Source organism: Moschus berezovskii, chromosome 7 (genome assembly GCF_049115385.1).
Source record: "Moschus berezovskii isolate FMDL1 chromosome 7, NW_MosBer_1.0, whole genome shotgun sequence".
Classification (NCBI taxonomy): domain Eukaryota; kingdom Metazoa; phylum Chordata; class Mammalia; order Artiodactyla; family Moschidae; genus Moschus; species Moschus berezovskii.
The window spans coordinates 37,524,590-37,533,135 of record NC_142466.1 but is presented as its reverse complement, the minus strand read 5'-3'; the positions used below and the strand labels follow the sequence as shown (position 1 = coordinate 37,533,135).

General features: G+C 40.5%; 1 pseudogene; it reads right to left on the bottom strand.

Annotated features, from left to right (window-relative positions):
* Positions 1 to 286: 286 nt before the first annotated feature.
* Positions 287 to 775, bottom strand: LOC148777308 (ubiquitin-conjugating enzyme E2 D3 pseudogene; annotated as a pseudogene).
* Between the last annotated feature and the right edge of the window lie 7,771 nt (positions 776 to 8,546).

The following is an 8,546-nucleotide window of genomic DNA, read 5'->3' as shown; positions in this document are numbered from 1 at the left end:
AGATTATTCTTCAGCATCTTAGAGCAGTGAGGAATGGTTTTAGTCTCATAATCAAGTTAGAGTGAAGATATTGGCCACATAATACACACACTCCATTTTTTAAAAAATTCTGAATCTTGGGCAACTCTTCTCTTGTAACTACTTTACAGTTTCTAAAAGCAGATACTGTCTAAAGCTGGAAGAACTTAAGTCTTCTCAGATGAACATGTGAATGAAAGGAGGGAGGTAAACAAAAAATAGAATTAAAAAAGATGAGGTCTGATAGGGGAGCAGCTGGATAAGAAAATCAAAAAAGGAACAGTAATTTAAAGTTTATTCCAGCTACAATGCAGGTTATTCTGGCATACTTCTGAGTCCATTCCCTAGATATTCTCTTGTACTTATCTGTCTGTTTTATAGATCCATGCAATCTCCGGCATTATGGGGTCATCTGGGTTTGGATCACATAGCAGTGAACAAATGGATAAAAGAACTTTAGAAACAGATAAAGCAGGAGACCACTGTGATCTTAGACTATCGAGACAAATGCTGCCATTACTGTTAATATTTGGATGATAAATCCTCCTATAAATGCAACCTGAGGTGGTTTGAATGGGTAGTTTGCAGGAAAATGAATTGTCAAAAAGAATACACCTCCTTGATATGGGCTGTCACTGCTTCCCATAATTGTGGCTTGCCAGTGAAACATATCATCCCCAACTGGACCTGAAGAACATTGTGCTGGAGAGTCACGGGCCAAATCACTAAATTCCTTATTAATCCGTTTCAGCGCCATAGTTTGCCTTTCGTCTGGCTCCTCGCTATCTCGGTGTGTGCTCGAAGGGCCAGCCAAAACTCCTGATTATCCCGGCGGCTGGGAAGGATTGTCTCTGTCTCACACCGGCTCTGCCAGACACAGGCGCTTGGTATTGAGGAGGCGGTCTCGCGAGAACCTCGAGGCTGGTTAACAAGAGCTGTCTGTATTAATTATTATTAGTGCAAATTTGTGATTTTTATGGGAGGCTGGATAGTCATTAAGAAGACAGATTCATCATCAGATACTCTTGGTTTAGAGTCTCTGCTTTGCCACTTTCTAATTGTGTTGTCTTGGACAAGCAAGTTTAACCTCTCGAATTCTCAGATTTACTATGAAATGGATACCACAATAATATTTAAGCTATTAGAATTTTCACAATTAAGTGAAATCATGGATACAGAGTGTAGACACTTAAATTATGATAGCAATTATGATTGCTTGTAAGATAATAGGCTCTTCTCCATATCCTCCTTCAACCCATCATCACCATCATCATACTAGTGATAGTAATTAGTGATAATTATAATTTTAAGAATTATGCTCTTTATTTGAAGGACCAGAAATTGATCGAATTTAAACTGTTAAGACAGGATGACTTTAAATTAGGAAATTTCAAGACTGACAGCAGTGTGGCTCTCCCAGCCTTCAGTTCAGTTCAGTTCAGTTGCTCAGTCGTGTCCGACTCTTTGTAACTCCATCTTAAGGCAGTAAAATAACTCTATTCAATTAGTTTATTAGGAGTTATTAAATTGTGTAATATAAAATATATTTGTGCCCATTTTACAGAACATGAAAACAGAACTACCTAAATGACAGATGGTCAATCTGTGGTTTCCTAGGGGACCTTGGAGATCATGGGGGTTGCAGCCATGTTAACAAGTACTGCCTTATACAACTTTCTGTGTCTCCACAACACTAGCTCCAGGCAAGACTACAGCTTTAAGGTATGCATATGGTGGGTGGGAGAAGACTGGGGTAGATGGGGAAGACTGATCTAGGTAGGAGGTAGGCTGATTGCCAGATTCCCCAGGGTGATAAAGAAAGCTTTTTGTTATAATTTAATAGAAAGTCTTATGCCAAAAATGTTCCCATAAATAAATACATATGTTGGTTCTTGTTGAAAAATGCTAATCAGATGGTTTCAATGTTTTAATGCTTATTTGAAATACCTTAAATAACAATCACAAACATTTATGTGTGTACATATATACATTTCAATGTATACCACATTAGGCACATAGAAAGTGTTTTATAAAATGGCATAAGACCCCACCAGTGTCCTAACATCAGGCTCAAATTCAAATCAAATAATGCAACCCTGGAAGCACTGTAGGAACTTTCATCACCATAGCAAGTATTCATCAGACTTTACCTTAGGCTGTATTTAAAAAATCACAGTCCGAAACAGACAGCAACAAACATCTGGTCTGTCTGGTTGCATCATTCCTATTCTAAAATGTTATTAATCTTATACTTAGAGGTAATCAAAACAATCTTGGACATATGAAATACACCAGTATTGGATCCAAACTCTGACTCTTCTCTATCTAGTAGAGCTGACTTGATCTTTCTTTTCTATCGGGAAGCAGAAATTATAGAAACTGTCTGAGAATTAGGGTATTGGCATAAATTATGGAGATCTGGTAGTTAAACTGAACTAAGATTGTCCATTCCTCATAAAACATCTGTAGAACACAATGGTGCTCTTTAGATATTAGTTGATTGGCATAGATGACAAATATATACAATTTGCTTTATTGAAACTTTCCTGACATAACCAAAATGTTTTCTGAGCTATGGTGGCCAATGTACTTCTGAATAATGCATTCATGGCAATGAAAGATTGCTTTTTAAGGCTACTGGCTGATTAGCAAATTGAAAATTTTTCCAAATACAATGTAGATTGATGACAGATTTTATCTTTGAATTGTAGGGTAAATCAACATTTAAGTTTTTATGGAGAAGTGACTAAAATCAATAATAATGATGACTATAATGATTGCCATTATTGTTACATACATTGTAACTGGTACATAAGTCTTAGTACAAAAAAATGCATACTAATTACCCCACAATGACACCATTAAGTAACTTGGAAGTGGTCAGAGAGCTAAGAAATAGTCAAGATGAAACTTAATAATGGGGACTATGTTCACCCTTAAGAAAAGAACCCCTTTTCCTATTGGTGAGTAATTTATCAACTATTCCCAAATCAAATGAAGCGCTCAATAAAATCAAATTATGACCCTCAGGTGCACCTTTTTATTGCTTAGAATGAAGTGCCAATGACACCAAATAGTTTATGTGACTATCTCACAAGCTGACTTTTCTCAAAAATGTTCAGGTGAAGCACAGGAGTAACTTAGCAGAAACTCTCATAATCACAAATTGGAAAAATTAGCCCAAGTCCATATTTGAATAATGGCAGAAGGTGGTGTCAGTTCTCTAAACATATTTCAGAGCCTCAGGAAGGAAACATGAAAGACTATTCATTTACAATATTTAAAGCGTGCATGGGTGATCAATCATGTCTGACTCTTTTGCGACCCCATGGACTGTAGCTCACCAGGCTCCTCTGAATATGAGATTTCCCAGGCAAGAATACTGGAGTGGGCTGCCATTTCCTCCTCAGGGGGATCTTACTGACCCAGGGATTGGACCTGCATCTCCATTTGCCGACAAATGTCCGTGTAGTCAAAGCTATGGTTTTTCCAGTAGTCATCTATGGATGTGAGACCACAAAGAAGGCTAAGCACCAAAGAATTAATGCCTTCAAACTGTGGTACTGGAAAAGACTCTTGAGAATCCCTTGGACAGCAAGGAGATCAAATCAGCTAATCCTAAAGGAAATCAACCCTGAATATTCATTGGAAGGACTGATGCTGAAGCTCCAATCCTTTGGCCACCTGATGTGAAGAGCCAACTTATTAGAAAAGACCTCGATGCTGGAAAAGATTGAGGACAAGAGGAGAAGAGGATGACAGAGGATGAGATGGTTTGATGGCTCATCGACTCAGTGGACATGAGTTTGAGGAAACTCCAGGAGAGAGTGAAGAAGAGGGACGCCTGGAGTGCTGCCGTTCATGGGGTTGCAGAGTCAGATGTGACTGAAGGACTGAACAACAACGTCTCCTTTAGCAAGTGAATTGTTCACCACTGTACCAGTATTTAAATATCTATTTAGATGCATTAGGTACTGTATTGAGTGATAGAGATGACTAAGGTAAGTCTTTTGCCCTCAGAGAGCTTATAGTCTAGTGAAATGAAGTAGGAATGAGTATGCTTACCCCCGCCTAGGTGTGTACAGGTGGGGAGGGGATGCTCTCAGAGGTCTGTGTCGTCTTTAGCACCAAGGTCCATGAATACTTTCATGACTGCTAAACCTGCAGTTAATATTTACCAGATTAACAGTCCAGGAAGCAGCATGCTCAGGGCTCCCATGGGCAGGGAAGAAACACTGCAGGAAGTTCTTGATTTCTTTTTTTTTTTTATAAATAAAATAAATTAAATGTACAGTGAATAAGTTCTCTGAAATATTTCAATATTTCTGCAGGTTTAGTAACATCATAAAATACATTTCAACTAAAATTCACAAATCTAAAAACCTGTTAGGCATTTTTAGGCGTTTTAAGTTGGAAATGAAGACCAATGTTACATCGTAATATGCCAATTACAAATAGTACTTCAAATAGCAAATACTACAGTTTGTCCCAAACTTTAAAAACTATTCATGAACTCAACACTGAACTATTGATGGCTATGAGAATTGTTTCCTAGCCTTTTTGAAAATTTCAACCCATTTACGGTTAAGATAATTATTGATAAGTACGATCCCGTAGCCATTTTCTTTATTGCTTTGGGTTTAAGTTTATACACTCTTTCTGTGTTTCCTGTCTATAGAAGATCCTTTAGCATTTGTTGGAGAGCTGGTTTGGTGATGCTGAATTCCCTCAGCTTTTGCTTGTCTGTAAAGCTTTTGATTTCACCTTCATATTTGAATGAGATCCTTGCTGGGTATAGTAATCTGGGCTGTAGGGTATTTTCTTTCATCACTTTAAGTATGTCTTGCCACTCCCTTCTGGCCTGAAGAGTTTCTGTTGAAAGATCAGCTGTTATCCTTATGGGAATCCCCTTATGTGTTATTTGCTGCTTTTCCCTTGCTGCTTTTAATATTTGTTCTTTGCGTTTGATCTTTGTTAATTTGATTAATATGTGTCTTGGAGTATTTCGCCTTGGGTTTATCCTGTTGGGGACTCTCTGGGTTTCTTGGACTTGGGTGATTATTTCTTTCCCCATTTTAGGGAAGTTTTCAACTATTATCTCCTCAAGTATTCTCTCATGGTCTTTCTTTTTGTCTTCTTCTTCTGGGACTCCTATGATTCGAATGTTGGAGCGTTTAACATTGTCCCAGAGGTCTCTAATATTGTCCTCATTTCTTTTAATTCGTTTTTCTTTTTTCCTCTCTGTTTCATTTATTTCTACAATTCTATCTTCTAGTTCGCTTATCCTGTCTTCTGCCTCTGTTATTCTACTGTTTGTTCCCTCCAGAGTGTTTCTGATCTCATCTATTGCATTATTCATTGTATACTGGCTCTTTTTTATTTCTTCTAAGTCCTTATTAAATCTTTCTTCCATCTTCTCAATCCTTTTCTCCAGGTTATTTATCTGTAACTCCATTTTGCTTTCAAGATTTTGAATCATTTTCACCATCAAAATTTGAAATTCTTTATCAGGTAAATTCCCTATATCTTCTTCTTTTGTTTGTGTTGGTGGGCAATTATCTTGTTCCTTTACTTGCTGGGTATTTCTCTGCCTCTTCATCTTGCTTATATTGCTTTGCTTGGGGTGGCCTTTCCCTCTTCTTGCAGTTTGTGGAGTTCTCTTTATTACGTAGTTTCTTCGCTGTGTGTGGGGTTGGACGGGTGACTTGTCCGGGTTCCCTGGTTAGGGAAGCATGTGTCGGTGTTCTGGTGGGTGGAGCTGGATTTCTTCTCTCTCCTTTAGAAGACAATGGGCTGCTTTTCTGGGAGCCTGATGTCCTCTGCCAGTATTCAGAAGTTGTTTCGTGGACTTTACTCCGCGTTCAAATGTTCTTGGACGAGGGGTATCTCCTCAAGGCCGCGCCTCCTGCTTTGAATGTAGATCAGCTCCTCTCGGCCCTCCGGTGCCCAAGCACCCACCGCCTCCTGAACGTGGTACAGCTCCTCTCGGCCACCGCCCTAACCCTGGGCGTGGGGTAGCTCATCTCAGCCACGATTCTGCACGTGGTCGGTTGCGCCGGAGCCGGGCGTCTCCCGCGCCTGCGCCTGCGCCCGGAAGTTCTTGATTTCTATGAACACATGTGAATACACACAAGAAGAAAAAGTATGGCAAGAGAGCAGACAATAGCTGTAGGTCTTCAAGGCCAAATCCGGGGCCAGAACTCAAACCCACAGTGTAGAAGTTGGCAACTCCAGTTTCTTCAGTTCAGTTCAGTTCAGTCGCTCAGTCTTGTCCGACTCTTTGCGAACCCATGAATCACAGCACACCAGGCCTCCCTGTCCATCACCAAATCCTGGAGTTCACTCAAACCCATGTCCATCAAGTCAGTGATGCCATCCAGCCATCTCATTCTCTGTCGTCCCCTTCTCCTCCTGCCCCCAATCCCTCCCAGCATCAGACTCTTTTCCAGTGAGTCAGCTTGTCGGATGAGGTGGCCAAAGTATTGGAGTTTCAGCTTTAGCATCAGTCCTTCCAATGAACACCCAGGATTGATCTCCTTTAGAATGGACTGGTTGGATCTCCTTGCAGTCCAAGGGACTCTCAAGAGTCTTCTCCAGCACCACAGTTCAAAAGCATCAATTCTTCGGCGCTCAGCTTTCTTCACAGTCCAACTCTCACATCCATACATGACCACGGGAAAAACCATAGCCTTGACTAGACGGACTTTGGTTGGCAAAGTAATGTCTCTGCTTTTTAATATACTATCAAGGTTGGTCATAACTTTCCTTCCAAGGAGTAAGCATCTTTTAATTTCATGGCTGCAATCAGCATCTGCAGTGATTTTGGGGCCCAAAAAATAAAGTCAGCCACTGTTTCCACTGTTTCCCCATCTATTTCCCATGAAGTGATGGGACCAGATGCCATGATCTTTGTTTTCTGAATGTTGAGCTTCAAGCCAACCTTTTCACTCTCCTCTTTCACTTTCCTCGGCTTTTTAGTTCCTCTTCACTTTCTGCCAGAAGGGTGGTGTCATCTGCATATCTGAGGTTATTGATATTTCTCCCAGCAATCTTGATTCCAGCTCGTGCTTCTTCCAGCCCAGCATTCCTCATGATGTACTCTGCATATAAGTTAAGTAAGCAGGGTGACAATATACAACCTTGATGTACTCCTTTTCCTATTTGGAACCAGTCTGTTGTTCCATATACAGTTCTGACTGTTGCTTCCTGACCTGCATACAGGTTTCTCAAGAGGCAGGTCAGGTGGGAACCAAAAAAAAAAAAAAAATCAGACATCAGGTCCTCTGGGGCAAAGACTCAGAAGTGAGGTGAGTGGTTGATGCTATGTTAGGTGCATACCTGGTCACCTACTAGAGACAGGTATTTTCATATATATATATATATATGTATATATTTATATATTTAAATAATGAGAAGGAAATGGCAACCCACTCCAGTTTTCTTGCCTGGAGAATCCCAGGAATGGCGGAGCCTCATGGGCTGCCGTCTATGGGGTTGCACAGAGTTGGACACGACTGAAGCGACTTAGCAGCAGCAGCATATTTAAATAAAATATGCTTTATATAACATATTTTATAAAAATACACTGTATATGTGTTTCTGTATATATGATTAGATTATTTTTATATATCATATGTTGCTTCCTGACTGAGGAATCACCATGGGAATGACTCTAGTGTGTCTGTGATTAGAGTGGACTTAGCAACCTGAGGGCCAGAGGCATGCCAGATACACAGGAGACACAGCACAGCAGTTTTCAACCCTGGCTGCATGTTAGAGTTTTCTGGGGAACTTTAAACAGATAATAATATAGAGGTCTGACCCCAAGAGACCCAAGTTTGATCCCTGGGTCACAAAGATCCCCTGCAGAAGAAAATGGCAACCCACTCCAATAATGCCATGGACAGAAAATACCATGGACAGAGGAGCCTGGTGGGCTACAGTCCATAGGGTTGCAAAGAGTTGGAGACGACTTAGCAACTGAAGCACAACTAATCCCTAGAGATTCTGAATTTATTACGTGGAGTGAGATTAGGCATTGGCAGTTTTTTTTTTTTTCCTCATTATACACTTTAATTTTAGAGCAGTTTTTAGTTCACAAAAAAATTGAGCAGAAAATACAGAGATTTATTACATATAGGTGGCACTAGTGGTAAAGAACTTGCTTGCCCATGCAAGAGACACACATGGACCTGATCCCTGAACTGGGAAGATCCCCTGGAGGAGGACATGGCAACCCACTCCAGTATTCTTGCCTGGAGAATTCCCATGGACAAGAAGAGCCTGGAAGGCTGTAGTCATAGGGTCGCACAGAGTTGGACACGACTGAAGCGACTTGGCATGCACACGCACACCTTGTTCACATGCAGGCACAACCTCCCCTTCTATCAACATCCTGAACTACAGAGGTACCTTTGTTACAATCAATGAGCGACACTGACACATCATCATCACCCAAAGTCCACAGGATGCACTAGGTCTCACCCTTGTTGTACATTCTATGGGTTTGGACAAATATGTAATGATAT